Source organism: Ostrea edulis, chromosome 9 (assembly GCF_947568905.1).
Source record: "Ostrea edulis chromosome 9, xbOstEdul1.1, whole genome shotgun sequence".
NCBI classification, from domain to species: domain Eukaryota; kingdom Metazoa; phylum Mollusca; class Bivalvia; order Ostreida; family Ostreidae; genus Ostrea; species Ostrea edulis.
In genome coordinates this window covers 61,604,204-61,621,448 of record NC_079172.1, presented here as the reverse complement: position 1 = coordinate 61,621,448, position 17,245 = coordinate 61,604,204, and the positions used below count along the sequence as shown (strand labels likewise).

General features: G+C 34.7%; 1 long non-coding RNA gene across 1 annotated transcript; it reads left to right on the top strand.

Annotated features, from left to right (window-relative positions):
- The first annotated feature begins 807 nt into the window (after positions 1-807).
- On the top strand, positions 808-1,976 carry LOC130050250 (uncharacterized). The gene is made up of 2 exons (XR_008798687.1): positions 808-1,597; positions 1,827-1,976. It is a non-coding gene; the product is annotated as an uncharacterized LOC130050250 (long non-coding RNA).
- The last annotated feature ends 15,269 nt before the right edge of the window (positions 1,977-17,245 follow it).

Here is a 17,245-nt window from a genome sequence, read left to right as displayed (position 1 = left end):
AATAGCTTATGAACACTTCTCCTATATGACTTACCAAATTGATTTGAAACTTTGTACAATGCTTCATTTTCATTTGTAGATGTGCATTGTCGGGACAGGAGGATCCAATTATTTTCCTAAAAATTATAGTGGATCTAAGGGGGATGGAGGATGTAAAATAGCTTAATATGAACACTTCTCCTATATGATTTATCACATAGATTTGAAACTTTGTACAAAGCTTCATCGCCATTTGTAGATGTGCATATTTGTGGGACGGTGGATACAATTACTTTTCGTAAAATTTATATAGTGGATCTCAGAGGGATGAAGGATATTAAAATAAAATGTAAACGCACTTCTCCTCCTATATGGCTTATCAGATAGACTTGAAATTTTGTACAATACTTCAATGACATTTGCAAATTTGCATATTGTAGGGACAGGAGGGTCCAATTGTTTTCCTTAAACTGAAGTTATAGTGGATCTGAAGGGTGGAGGGTGTAAAATATTTTGTGAACACTTCTATGTGGGTATGGGAGTTCACAATGTCTATGTCCCTGCTCATGCTTTCTCCTCGATACCATGTAGTACATTAAGGGGAGGAGGTTTCATTCGGATTACTTCTATTTTGGAGAGCTGGGGAGACATTATAGTTTTCATAAAAATAATCTCTAGTTTCCTTCCTGTTTGGCGGCCTTCGTTCCTTGGCCAAACATCATGAACCGTTTTTTCACTTCCTCCTTCGATCTGTTTCGGATGATTTTGATTTTTTGTTTCCGAGTTTTTGAATTTGGCAATAACTGGCCTGGTTTTTCCTTCTGCCCCGGGAATCCTGTGGATGGCTAGTACATCTGAAGGGTCGATTGCCACGCCCACCGTTTCTTTCAATATGGCGCGTAACTCTTCACGAAGATTTCCCTGCGCCTTTTCCTTCCACCCTAGAAATTGGATGTTGTTTTTCTGGGAATATTGCTGATAAGGGTTCGCCAAGGTTAATGCAGATTCTGTCAGTGTTTGATATCGTTTCATTGTGTTTTGCAATGATCTTAATTCTTCCATGTGCTCTTGGAATTTTTCTCTAATGTTCACACTAAATCTGTTATCTCTGTAGTTTCAAACACAAACTCTTTAACTTTTAGGTCAATTTTGTTTTCTAATTCATCTTTAACCTGGGCTTTGACACTATCTACGATTTCTTTTTTCAATGCCTCTTTAACGTCTTTAATAATTTCTTTCTTTATGTAATAGTGTTTATTAATTGATTTAAATTAATAAATCTACACAAATTTGTATATAGATTTCAAATTAAACATTATATGAATAACCACTACATTGAGATGTGTTTTATGCTCATCCAAGTAGAACAGGCAGTACCTGTTCTGATTTATTGAATTTTGCCTTAGGTCATTATAATCAAACTTTTGTAAATAGGTTTGAAAGTGTTCGAAGTTCCTATTGGTTTTAGTGTTGTTAGCTGGTGTTTTATTGGTCAGTTCTTTTTCCCTCCAAAAGTTCTTGGTGGTGTTCAGTCATTCTTTGTCTAGTTGGTTTATAGAGAAGTTGGTGAAAATATATGACAGATATTTGACTGTTGACTGATCATTTCTTTAACAAGGTAAGCTTATTTTCTAACTTTAATATTATTTCTAATTTGCAGTAAACGTAATAATTTGGTAGATTTAATTCCATAGCACTTGCACAGTGAGAAAGATATTTTGTGAGGCATAAATCAGTTGGCTTGAAATAAGTTAAATTTATGTGTTTCACAGATTTGGTATATTTTTAAATACATGCTTGATATTTTTATGATGCAAGTTTATTTATGTAAACTTCATAATTTACAGTCAATCTCCATGGACATTTTTGTTAAATGAGGGATTATTGCCACATCACTTATTCCCATAGAATGAGTGTCATACACATACATATACATGTATATCTAAAGCTTAGATTCTGGCAATAAAATGGAGGTGATCGACATCTAAGAACCCATACAGGACTTTGTTGTTTAATTCGACAGAAACCCTGTTACAAAATGGCGCCCACGTTGGGACTCCTCCACCTGTAAAATCCCTAGAGGACTTTTCTGGAAAAACAACAGTCTGCGGAGGTGACGAGTGTTCGAATAGTAAGACCGGTCCTTGGCTTTGGTGCGGTGTGCTACGTTCAGTAGACGACCTACATAACTGTCACGCGTGAATGGACACAACTGTGCATTGTTTTGGAACATCGTCCATGACTTACTTCGTCAATATTCATTTTGGATATTATATTTGTGACGCATGTTGTAAGCATTGTGTGTTATATGTGCTGTGTGATGTGTGTTTTCATTCTTTGTGTTTGTGCAATTTTGGTTTACGTCACGTGACATCTGAATCAGCTGATCGGTGAGTGTTTCAATTGTTACATTTTTCATTGTATCTTCTGTTTATACTGGTTTATTATTACAAAGTGTGTGCAAGCTAGTTTAGCTCTTATATAGACTTCGTATTTTTACTGCAGTATAGAACCATGTAATTGATCGATCAAATAAGCAAACTTATATAAGATTGTCAGGGTCAAGTTTGACAAGAATATATCTTTTGTGGGTTTTTTTTTTAAGGTAATATCGTAGAAAATTTGTGCAACTATAGGTACATTTTTTTTAGTTTAAAAAGAAATAAGTATATAATTTTTTCTTCTGAATTCCGAGTGCCACCATCGAGAGAAAGATGGGTAAGTGAGGTATCACGTATTTGCACACTAATTATTACCTATATATCCTTATCAGTTACTAAACCGTAATATCATAGTGTAATATCTATATCTTTTGACCAAGACACCTTGACAATTTGACAGATTATATTGATTTGGTTGAAGTTGTTCAGAGCCGTAGTTTCGTTTGATTCGCAGTACTTTATTTGTCTGGGTTGGAATGTAGTAGCAGTTGTTCAGTTATCTATATAGCAAGTTAGATTTATTGGGAGTTGATCTGAGTGACAAATTGTTCATATAGTAATTGTCAGTTAGTATATTTATATTATTTTTCTCAACAGCTATTATTTAAGAATTTCGCGCTTCGCGTTTCGGATTCATAATTCCATCGAGATCGGTTTATTTTATACTGCGCAATTCCAGTCGAGCTCGATATTCGCTTTAATAGTTACACCGGAAAACGTAAGTTTGTATACGAGAAATCAAATTTGAGCTAAATATTGCTTAATAACTCTAGTGTTTGTTGTTTATTTTACATAAAAGTTAAGCCTCAGGTAAAGGGTCTATAGTTCAACACACTTGTAGTTCCTTTGTAGGAGAAACTCGGTACAATATCAGTTATTTACACTTCGAACTGTGTGTCAGCTGATGTGTTATTTTTCAGATCAACCATTTCCATTTCAGCAGTATGCATTGAATTATTATAAGTATTTGTATCTGCGTTTCAAAACCCGTATTCGTCGTTCAACTATGAACGCCCCACTGTAGATAACTTATACGTATTTGATATTATTGCTGTTACAAGTCTGTTTTCAATAGTTCAAAGTGAACTACCCTCCTATACATGCAATTTCCTTTATTTTTTGTACATATTTGTTTCTTATTTCAATTGTACTGCATTACAATGTCAAATCCAAGTATAGACACGAAGGATACAACTAATACTACAACAGAAACTAAACCAGATGTCAAACTGCCAGTCACTGACAGTGAAATGTCAACAGAGGATATGAATCAATTTTGGAAAACATTGGAGAAAATGAAAATCAATCCACAGAAATTCATGCATTGGGCAGTTAATCATGATGAGGAAAAGCATTCTGTGAAAGAATCTATGACGACGTTTAAAGAACCAATGGCAGCAGCATCGCCGCTAGCATCTGGCTATTATAAAGCTCCTTTACGGATTTCCACTTTCTCAGGTGATGGGAAATCAGACTCTTCATATGACTTGTGGAAGTATGAGGTGACTTGTCTAATGAAGGAGTCTCAGTCAGAAGAAGCTCTACTTCAGGCAATTAGAAGGTCTGTGAAGGGGGAAGCAGCCAAAGTTATTATGCGACTAGGTGTTGGTGCTTCTGTTGAAGAAATTTTATTCAAATTAGACAGCATATATGGGAATGTTTTGGAAAAGGAGGATATATTAGCTGAATTTTATTGTGCTAAGCAAAAAGAGGATGAAACTTGTTCAGCTTGGAGCTGTCATTTAGAAGAAATTTTTTGTACTGCTTTGAGGTTAGGCAAGGTTCAGAATTATTCTGTGAACGAGATGTTGCGCACAATGTTTTACAAAGGTTTGCGACAAGAATTGAAAAACGTTTGCGGACATCTGTATCACACAATTAGTGATTTCGATAGACTAAGAGTAGAAGTCAGGAAAATAGAGTCTGAACGCACAGTGCAGATCAAGTCATCAAAGGGCAAACAAGGCACAGTAAAGGCAGCAATCTCTTCAAAGACAGACTCATCTGATGATGACAAGTTAAAGGATTTGCAGGCTCAGATTAATCAACTAAAGGCAATGCAGCAGCCATATTACATGCCTCCTGCACAGAAACCATATGGTAATAAGGGTAAACAATCTTTTCAAAAGGGAAAGAAAGGAAAGCATTCAAACAAAGGATATTCTTACCCAATGCCTGAAGCTAGATCTACTGCAGCATGCCCTGATGACCAGCAATCGAGTCATAGATCTGACCAAATCATATGTTATAGATGCGGTCAAGAAGGCCACATAGCTATTGGTTGCAGAGTCAGAGTTGACCACAAAAAGGATTTAAACTTCAGATTGCCAAATCCTGGGGACAAGGGTCTGGCAGAAGGAAGAACAGTCCCACCAACTTATCAGAGGAATTAGTTGGAACATCAAATGAGGTTCAAGTGGCTATTAATGGTGTTCCGTGCCTATCATTACTCGATACAGGAGCCACAGTCTCTACAATATCAGAATCCTTTTATATAACATATTTAAAGGATAAAACGGCGCTTAATTCAATAGATGAACAAATTGACATTGAATGTGCTGATGGTCAATTGATGCCATATTTAGGATATGTCATGGTGAATTTAGCCCCATATGGACTGTCATCAGTAGAAATTCTACAAGATTGCATCTTTTTAGTTGTTCCAAACAGTAATTACAACTCAAAAGTTCCTGTTTTGATTGGAACAAATATTTTACACAGACTGATTGACATTACAAGATCAGAGTATGGGTCAAGGTTTTTGCAGGATGCAGATTTACACGCTTCATGGCACTTGGCATTTAGATGTCTGACATTACGTGAAAGGCAGCTGGAAAGAAATGGGAATCGACTTGCTATATTGAAGTCCGCTGAGTCTTGCAGGATTTTAATTCCACCCAATGGGAAAGTTGTTATTAAAGCTTGCTCAGACAGGAAGATTCCTTATCAGAAAGTTTTAGCTATGCTGCATTCAACTCCAAAGTCTAGCATTCCACTTGACTTAGATATCACCCCAAGTTTACATTATTATGACTTTGAGGATTCTAACATAATACCAGTGGAAATAAGCAATGTCACGACGCGAACAGTATCAGTTTCACCAAGAGCAGTTATATGCGAGATGCAGCCTGTTACAATTGCAGATACATCTATTCCTTTGTCAACTTCAGAATTTGAACAAATTTTAGAGAAAGTTCATATATCTGACACATTAGCAGAGACGGAGAAAGAGCGATGTAGAGGACTTGTTTCTGAATACCAGGATATATTTTCCACAAATTCTACAGATATTGGAACTACTGACAAGGTGTACCATCATATAGAACTGTCAGATACAACACCTTTTAAGCAGAAATACAGACGCATACCACCAGCGATGGTAGAAGAAGTAAGAAACCACATACAAGAGTTGCTAGCCAGTGGAATCATCAGACCATCTCATTCACCATTTTCCTCTAATGTGGTATTAGTCAGGAAACATGATGGGTCCTTATGCATGTGTGTGGATTATAGACAGCTGAATTTACGGACTGTGAGGGATAACTACGCACTGCCAAGAATAGATGAAATATTAGATTCACTTGCTGGGAATTGTTACTTTTCTGTATTAAATATGAAATCTGGGTACCATCAAATCGAAATTTTAGAACAGCATAAGCAGCGAATAGCTTTTACAGTTGGGCCATTAGGATTCTTTGAATTCAATAAAATGCCATTTGGACTTGCGAATGCCCCGGCTACGTATCAAAGACTACAAGAACAATGTTTAGGAGATCTTCATTGAAAAGTGTGTTTTATTTATTTAGATGATGTAATAGTTTTCTCTAGGACATTTGACGAACATCTTGACCGCCTTAAGCAAGTTTTTGATAGGTTTAGGACATTTAGTCTGAAGCTCTCCCCTAAGAAGTGTTCTTTCTTCATGAAAAAGGTAAAGTATATAGGTCACATTGTTTCTGAAGATGGGGTACAGGCGGACCCAGACAAGGTAGACAAAGTCTTAAACTGGCCTACTCCTAAAACTCCTGAAGATGTACGACAGTTTTTAGGCTTCGCAGGATACTACAGGAAATTTATCCAGGATTTTTCAAAGATTGCACGACCATTGATAGATATCATGGCAACTGGAAAGAAACCCAGAGGAAAAAAGAAACTGCCTCCATTGACATGGCATTGGGGACCATCTCAAGACAAAGCATTCACTATATTGAAAGAGAAATTAACATCATCGCCAGTGCTTGCATATCCTGATTTCAGCAGTCCATTTGAGTTACACACTGATGCATGTCAAAGTGGACTCGGAGCGATATTGTATCAAGAACAGGATGGGATTAAACGCGTTATTGCATATGCCAGCAGGGGACTTAGTAAATCTGAAAGAAATTATCCTACTCATAAACTGGAATTTTTAGCTTTAAAATGGGCAATTACGGAAAAGTTTTCAGATTACCTTACAGGACAGACATTTTCAGCGTTTACAGAAAACAACCCCCTCACATATGTTTTAACTACAGCAAAATTAGATGCAACTGGCCACAGATGGATTGCCGCTCTGTCTTCATACAACTTCAGTATTACATACAAGCCAGGTAAATTGAACACCGATGCAGATATATTGTCTAGATTACCAGCGAAGACCGAGACCATGGATACTGAAGCTGTCAGAGCGATAGTCAATGCTGATGATAAGCCACCATATATCAAGACACTACCAGTTTTGCCTGCTGTGTGTCAGCAGTTACATCTGCCTTCAAATATTAAGGACATTCGGCACATTGACATTCAGCAAATTCAGGCTGAGGATGCTACCATTTCGGCTATAATAGGTTATGTCAAAGCTGGAAAGAAACCTCCAAGGAACTCTGCAAGTTGCGAGGTTGAGGCAGTTCTTCATCAAAACTTTAAGAAGCTGAAGATGAAAGATGACATACTTATTAGAGAGACACAGAATGCAGATGGTACCTGTCATCAACAATACGTTGTGCCACATACATTTAGTCCTGTGATCCTGCACTATTTGCACAACGATATGGGTCATCCAGGCAGAGACAAAACTATAGCTTTAGTCCGAAGTAGATTTTACTGGCCAAGGATGCACACAGATGTATTGAAGTGGGTTGACGAGTGTGAGAGATGCATCAAGTTCAAGACACCTAACAACCAGAAAGCATCATTAGTAAACATCACAACTACTCAACCTTTAGAGTTAGTTTGTATGGATTACATGACGTTAGAACCATCCAAAGGAAACATACAGAACATATTAGTCCTGACAGACCATTTTACCAAATATGCAGTAGCAGTACCAACGAAGAATCAAACAGCAAGGACTACAGCTGAGGCAATTTTTAACAACTTCATTGTCCATTATGGTCTGCCGCAGAAACTTCATTCAGATCAAGGAGCGAACTTCTGTAGTAATTTGATTAAAGAATTATGCCAAATTACTGGGATATCCAAATCCAGAACTACACCATATCATCCCATGGGCAACGGAATAACAGAACGCTTTAACAGAACCATTCTTTCTATGTTAGGCACTTTGGATCTAGAACAGAAACATAATTGGAAAAAACATGTCTCTCCATTAGTACATGCGTACAACTGTACTATACATGATTCGACAGGATTCTCTCCATATTATTTGATGTTTGGGCGAGAACCAAATCTTCCTGTAGATCTCATTTTTGGAATCGAGCGAAATTGCCAATTTAAATTGACTTCTTCATACATTGAAACCCTACAGGAAAATCTCAGAAATGCATATCATCAAGCTGAAACAGCAATTAAGAATTCTCAGACGAAACAGAAGTTGCATTATGACACCAAGATAAGAGGAGTAATCTTGAATGAAGGAGATCAAGTTTTAGTTAAGGTTGTCAGTTTTGATGGGAAACACAAAATTCAGGATAAATGGGAGGAAAATCCCTACATCATCATTAGTCAGCCAAATGTTTCAATTCCGGTTTATAAGGTGAGACGAGAAATTGGCCAAGGCAGAATAAGAATTCTACATAGGAATTTATTATTGCCCATTGGTTCCAAGTTATCTTCACCTGTTCCAGCACCTAGATTTAGAACCAAGAGAAGTGAAAAGTCTCAAGATAGAGAAAAGAGATCTGCCATCCAGGATCAGTTGGAAGGATCTGATGATGATGCAGACAGCATGTATGTTACAGTGGAATGCCCGGTACCATTTAGTGATGCACTGTCTGAGGATGTTGCAGATAGTACTCACACTATTACTGGTGATGATCAGAGTGGTGTTGAGTACCTGGAGGACGGATCAGGGGAGGACGCTCCCAATCAGAGTACTCAGGAACTACCTGATGATCTTGATTCCAGCAGTTCTCATATGGATGATTTACATAAACCTGTAGCTGAGGTTCCTGATGAACATGATGATGATGATGATGATAACCAAGATGATGATAATGAGACCGATTTGCCTAGAAGGTCGACAAGAATCAGAAAGAAGCCACAATGGATGGAACATTATGCCTGTAGTCTACAGACGTCTCAGCAACCCGAATTGAAGGATAAGGCAATGTGTTTTAAAGAAATGGCTTCTCAGTTGAGAATGATGGACAAAGAAATGTCGAAAGCTCTTTTAAAAATGTTTACCGAAAAATTCTGAGTTTTTATTTTTAATAAATTATCATGCATTTTTTCAGTATTTCAACACTACATGACAGAGGGTAAGTCTTCCTTTAAATGACGTGGAAGTCATTTTAAAAGGAGGGGAAGTGTGTAATAGTGTTTATTAATTGATTTAAATTAATAAATCTACACAAATTTGTATATAGATTTCAAATTAAACATTATATGAATAACCACTACATTGAGATGTGTTTTATGCTCATCCAAGTAGAACAGGCAGTACCTGTTCTGATTTATTGAATTTTGCCTTAGGTCATTATAATCAAACTTTTGTAAATAGGTTTGAAAGTGTTCGAAGTTCCTATTGGTTTTAGTGTTGTTAGCTGGTGTTTTATTGGTCAGTTCTTTTTCCCTCCAAAAGTTCTTGGTGGTGTTCAGTCATTCTTTGTCTAGTTGGTTTATAGAGAAGTTGGTGAAAATATATGACAGATATTTGACTGTTGACTGATCATTTCTTTAACAAGGTAAGCTTATTTTCTAACTTTAATATTATTTCTAATTTGCAGTAAACGTAATAATTTGGTAGATTTAATTCCATAGCACTTGCACAGTGAGAAAGATATTTTGTGAGGCATAAATCAGTTGGCTTGAAATAAGTTAAATTTATGTGTTTCACAGATTTGGTATATTTTTAAATACATGCTTGATATTTTTATGATGCAAGTTTATTTATGTAAACTTCATAATTTACAGTCAATCTCCATGGACATTTTTGTTAAATGAGGGATTATTGCCACATCACTTACTCCCATAGAATGAGTGTCATACACATACATATACATGTATATCTAAAGCTTAGATTCTGGCAATAAAATGGAGGTGATCGACATCTAAGAACCCATACAGGACTTTGTTGTTTAATTCGACAGAAACCCTGTTACATTTATTTCCCCCTTCCGACAGAATTGTTCTTAATTAGTATATGCTTTGTATATCTTCATTTTATCACCACTGACTCCCTGATTTCCGATAAACTTTCATGAATGAGTCTTAATTCATCTGATAAGCCGGTACCCGGAGTGAGAGGTTCGATGTCGGAGCTGTTAGTACGTTGTTGTTTTAACGGCCTTTTATCTGAGACAATGGAACTTTTTACATATGATGAAACCGATTGTAAATCTACATTAGATTAACACTCTAAACTTTTAAATATTTGTAAATGTTGAAGAAATACGGGTCGGTGTAATGACCTGATAAGTGTAATGACCTGATTGACCTGATGGGCAATAATTCTATCTACACTAAAGCATATTTTAAAAATATGATATTTTAAGATTTGATCTAATTATGTTCCCCAAACAAAGTTTGGGAACATATTGGTTTTACTCTGTTTCTTATTAGGGTCTTCCGTCTTCAGCGGAAGACCCTTCTATTATTCTATTGTTGATTTTTCACTTTTCTTATTATTATTATTATTATTCTTTTTTTTTCTCCTTACCGATTTTTGTGCAGAAGATTTCTCGGAGATGGCTGGATCAATTTGCTTCAAATTTTCAGGATTGATGCGTTGCCATTTGAAGTTTGTACCGCCGTTTCAATTTTTGAAAAATCACTTCCGGTTGGAAGTTATCCCCCTTTTATCGATTTTCAGATGACCATTTTGTCCAGACAAAAACTCAAAAACGATAAAAGCTAGAGTGCTGAAATTTTCAGTGATGTTAGACGACATGTTGTAGTTGTGCACCTGGGTTTTCAAAATTTCCGGAAGTGCCTAGTATGGAAGCTCGGTAGGGGTCGAAAATGGGGTTTAAAAAAGTGTCTCATTTTTCTCAACGTTTTAAATCATAACTATTTACTCGTAAATATTTTGCTTAGACATATATAACAAAAGTTGTACAGTTTATTGAGATCTTTCGTGTCATATCAAGAAATGGGCCCATAGGCCTCATGGCTCGCCTGAACCATTGAATTTCTGTTACAATGATTAACTTTTTTCTCACGAAACTTTTGATAAGACATGTAGAATAAAAGTTGTTCAGGTTTGCAAGATCTATCTAATGATATCAAAAACTAGGCCTCAGGGCGTCATGGCTCGCCTGAACAGTCGAATTTGTATCACAATTAATAACATTAATAACTTTTTTCTCGAGAAACTTTTGACAAGACATGTAGAACAAAAGTTGTTCAGTTTCGCAAGGGTTAACTAACGATGTTAATAAATAGGCTTTCGGGTCTCATGGCTCACCTGAACAGTTGGGTTATTGTTGCAATCTATAACATTTTTGTCAAGAAACTTTTAATAAGACATCTTGAACAAAAGTTGTTCAGTTTTGCAAGATCTTTCGAACAACATCATGAAAAAGGCCAACGGGCCTCATGGCTCGCCTGAACAGTTTGATCAGTGTCACAATTACAAAATTTTCTCGAGAATCTTTTGATAAGACATGTAGAACAAACGTTGTTCAGTTTTGCAAGATCTTTCAAACGATATCAAGAAAAAGGCCCACGGGCCTTATGACTCGCCTTAACAGTGATAAATGTCGCATAACGTTATACTTGTAAATATTTTTTTTAGACATATATAACAAAAGTTGTACAGTTTATTGAGATCTTTCGTGCCGTATCAAGAAATGGGCTCATGGGCCTCATGGCTCGCCTGAACCATTGAATTTTTGTTACAATGATTAACTTTTTCCTCACGAAACTTTGATAAAACATGTAGAATAAAAGTTGTTCAGTTTTGCAAGATCTATCTAATGATATAAAAAAAAATAGACCTACGGGCCTGAACAGTCGAATTTGTATCACAATTAATAACATTAATAACTTTTTTCTCGAGAAACTTTTGATAAGACATGTAGAACGAAAGTTGTTCAGATTCGCAGGCGTTACTAACGATGTTAAGAATAAGGCCTGCGGGTCTCATGGCTCACCTGAACAGTTGGGTTATTGTTGTAATCTATAACATTTTAGTCGAGTAACTTTTAATGAGACATCTAGAGCAAAAGTTGTTCAGTTTTGCAAGATGTTTCAAACAACATCATGAAAAAGGCGAACGGGCCTCATGGCTCGCCTGAAGAGTTTGATTAGTGTCACAATCAATAGCTTTTTTCTGGAGAAACTTTTGATAAAACATGTAGACCAAAAGTTGTTCAGGTTTGCAAGATCTTTCAAACGATATCAAGAAAAAGGCCCACGGGCCTTATGACTTGCCTTAACAGTCTGATAAATGTCGCAATCAATAACTTTTTTCTTAAGAAAATTTCCATAGGACATGTAGAACAAAATTTGTTCAGTTTTGCGAGATATATCTAGAATGATATAAAAAAATAGGCCTCCGGGCGGCATGACTCGCCTGATCAGTCGAATCTGTATTGCAGTAAATAGCATTATTAACTTTTTTCTCGAAAAAAAGCTGACCCCTTTAATTAGTTGCCGAGAGGTAGAGAGAGTCTTTAATTTATAACATTTAAATGATCAATATTTGTAAAACAATACCAAAGCTAAATTGTACGTCTAGACAATATATTTGTATCATTATTTATGAACGAAAATGTCAGTCAAATTCTTATCTAATCACATCTAAATTTGGACGGAAGACCCACTCGTTGCTCGCAACGAGATCGAATCTAGTTATTATTATTTTCTTTATTCTTGTCACACTTTTTTGTCCACGAGTGTTCTCAGAAACTACTGAAGGGATCAAGACGAAACCTTTTTAGGATGATAGAATACTCTTTGTAGATGTGCGGAACGAACGTCATTTTGTCTGAAAATGCATGCATGTGCATGCACGTGCATTGGATTTTTTGTTTACAAACTTTGGAATGCGTCTAACTTTTATTATTTTTCAATGAAATCGTTTGATATTTATATTGCAGGTATAACTTGAGACCCTTAACCGTTTCACATCGTCAAAATTTCAATTCTGCACGCGCATGCACGTGTGCTTCAATTTGATTGGATAATACAAAACCGTTTATAACATTCATACCAATTAAGGAAATTTAATGATATTTACAGGATAGGTAGACATGCCAAATATCTACAGATCGATGTAATAAAAATTGCAAACGCGCATGCGCACGCACGTGCATTGTCTTTTGAATGTTCAATTCTTTCAATGACCATAACTTTTTTGTTTTTTGTCAAAATCATTTCAAACTTGTATTGTATATGTATCTTGATATTTTTAACAAAAGTGTACAGTCATAATTACCATCCGGCACGTGAATGCACGTGTGCTAAATTGTGATTGGACGATTTTCAAATCGCCATAACTTTCTTATAAATGATGGAAACAATATGAAATTTATACTGTAAGTATATCTATCAAATGTCAATTGAATGACATCAACATTGATGCCGAGTCATACTCACGTGCCCGTGTATGCACGTGCATATCTTTTCTTTCATTTTTTGGGTACTAAAATGGTCATAACTATTGAATTAAAAACTGAAATGAATTCAAATTTACCCTGAGGATCTATGATATGAATGTCTGTGAAATGGTGTCAACAAATTTTCCATTATCAAAATCGCGTGCGCGTGAATGCGCGTGCATTGTAATTTTTGACGTCTAAATTTGAGTATTGGTCTATAACATTTTGAGATTGCAATGAATAGGTTTGAAAATTAGGTTGCAGGTATGTTTTGGGCCTGTCAATTTATTAATAGTCTCAAAATCACTTCCCTGCACGCGAATGCACGTGCGCTTAATTCTGATTGGACGATTTTGAAATCCCAATAACTTTCTTAAGAGTGAAGCGATCGATACCAAATTCATATAGTAAGTATATTGTTCAAATGTCTATTGATTAGCATCAACAAAATTGTTGTGTGGTACTCACGCGCACGTGTATGCACGTGCATTGATTAAGGTCTTTGTAGTTTTGAGTTGCCGTTAATTTCTCGTTTTTCATTGAACAGTTGTGAAACTTCTCTTGTACTCATATAGTAAGACTTCTAATGTATCGAGATGGTCGAATTATGTATATGCACGTACGTGCACAAAACTCTCAGATCTTTATAACTGATTTGTATTAGCATGAAATGGACTGAACGTTATAAAATAGTTATATATTCACATGTTTCACAGTTTGCAATGGTCAAAACCACTTGTACTGAAATAAATGTCACCACTTGCTAAATGGGGAAATGTTTGGGGAACATCTGTAACGGTCCCCGTTACAATAAGCACTAGTTAAATATACGTTTTCCTTTCATAAAATACTAATTTTTTTAAAAATATATATGCATTTTAATGCATAGTAATTCATCATTTTCAAACCCGAGGGGTGTAATGTCCTGATATTTAGTGTAATGTCCTGATGAGACATTTCTACAAAAATGATACATTTTTACGATGTTTTATGCATCCAAATTAATTATGTTTATGAGTTGGTATATATCTTAAGATATTTAGCTATTATTTTTAATATTTGTTGGTTATTTTTCATTATTTTAGGTTTGAAATACACCAAGGGTGTAATGTCCTGATATCGGAATGACCTGATGACACAGTAGAGCGTTATTGAGTAATGTCCTGATGTGTTATTTTATTGTCACAAAGCTTCTTTTGATGATATTTGTTTTCATATTGAATTCTTTCACAAACATACATTTGTCAAATGATATTTAAAAAATCATTAATCAATAATATGGTAGCATTTGTTATTTTAAATTTATACTACATCAACTGATATCAGAATGACCTGATGAAAACTGATATGAGTATTATGGATAAACCAAAATTAAATGATAGATTTGTTCATTATCAATATTAATATAATGGCTGTACAATGTAAGTAGTTATAAAGTATTGGGTGAAAGGAGACATTTGTTTTCGAAATTTCGAAAATATTAGAAGATCTTTACATGCACAATTATTAATGATGTTAGGAGATGAGAGTCACGTTTTACTACATTGTACTGCATACTTGAAAATATCAGAACAGAATTCTTTACTACTATTGGTTGTAAAACCACACTGTCTATGTCAAATTCAGGTTGTATTATTTTTCTATTAACGAATTTCCCTTGACACACCGCCCAATTTATACGTTATATTTATACAGTCTTTGATGTACAGAAAACGCTATAATGTGTAATATATTATATTTGTAGTGTTATTATTTCTTTATTCATATATATATATATATATATTACAATGATAAAACAATTCAGGTACTTTTATACATGAATTTCCAAATTAGAACCATTTAGAATCGGCATTCAATGGCTTTAAATAATTATAATTTTGAGCACTTGATAGTCGTGAAAAAAGAAACCCATCCCGGTAGTCCAGCAACCCAAGCAAAATAATTGATTGAGGGCCGTAGACGCCTTCAAGGCTAAAATACCGCGATATACAAACAAATTAATTTTAATATAACAATTTATTTTTGGAATATCATTATCATTTGAAGCCACTCCTGTAAATGCTGAACTTAAATAAGTTATCGCATATACCAACCCCCAAGAACAGTTTATATATAATACTTTAGAAAATAATAAATGATACATACATGTAAATATGATATATCTAGTTCTTTTTCACAACATTCAGATCAACTGTAACATAATAAAGCACTACAACACGTGTTATCAGGTCATTCTTTTTTATGAATTTTTATATAAAATGGTTTTCCGCTAATATGAATGTTTGGTTTATAAAATAACGGTGCATCAGCAGCAACATCATAATTGTCACTGAGGTTACTTAATATAAGCCATGCTTTGAATACATCTATCCAAAATTTATTTTTCAATATTTTTAAGAATGTCAATGTAATATAATCAATTCCGCAGTTTATCAATTTGTAAAGTCCAACTTTAGAATAAAATGTTCCATCCCTCTATTTGAAAACATGAGATATCTTATCAAGAATAATTTCATAGACGCTATGAATTCCATTAGGTTACCATTTTCAATCCCCCATCTTCATATTTTTAACAATGACCTCAATTTTTACCCTCTGTGTTGAATTATTCCATATTAACAAGAAATATATCTTTTCTAATTCCTTAAGGTAGCATTCAGATGGGTTTAGGATTGCCATAAAAATATGAATTAGTAATGCTTTGATAACTAATTTTCCCAACGGGAGTTTAAAACCTTTTCTCCCATTGTTTGATTATAGAATTTTGTTTCATAATATTATTCAATTGTAGTATCTTTTCCAATTCCACATCAAATATGTATTTCTAACAAAGTAAATCTGGTAGTACCCCACCTTAAAGCCTGGGCAGCAAAGTTTCCTTACTTTACTTTTTTTTTTAACCTAACTATCTTACTGGTACATGAGTTTTTTTCATAATTAATATGAAGTCCAGACATTTCTGAATTTCCCCCCAAAGTTTCTGTGAGAGAGTCTTCACCGCCATCAAGAATAAGTGAGGTATCATAAGTCAATTTTTTTCTACATTATTCACAGTAATGCCTTTAGAATTCGTAATCATTCTAATTTGAATATCTAATATTTCTGCATGCATATTAAAAATATATCCCCCCCCCCAGTCTGCAACATCTCTGAATAGTTATTCTATATCAGATAGAGATTTATTGCAGATGTAATATCTGTAATAAAAAGGATATCCAATCTGAAAAAGAAGAAAACTCTTTATAACACTTATTTTAGCAACGGTTGATAATTATGTCTTACAACATAAGAATTATAAGCAATAAACCATTCAAACAAAGTAATCACTCACTTCACTAATTATCAGGACATTACAATATTCGCTTTTGCTAAATAGTAAGTAAGTATAAGAAAATTTTATTTAAAGTCGGCACTGAATGCAATAGTAACAAATAACATGAGCTCTACAGAGCTCGTAAACTGGCTAAATACGATAAATTGGGTATAAGATAATCTTTTTGTACTTTTTTGTTTTGTAATATATAAAGAATGACAAAACAAGTTATAAGAAACAATAACTACAGTATTTCATTTCAAAGTTTATTTCCTTATCAATAATTAGTATAAGTTTTAAAATAACAAATAACCATTATTGATTTATTTTATATCATTTTGATAGATACGTGCTTGTGAAAGAATTCAATATGAAAACAAATATCATCAAAAGAAGCTTTGTGACAATAAAATAACACATCAGGACATTACTCAATAACGCTCTACTGTGTCATCAGGTCATTCCGATATCAGGACATTACACCCTTGGTGTATTTCAAACCTAAAATAATGAAAAATAACCAACAAATA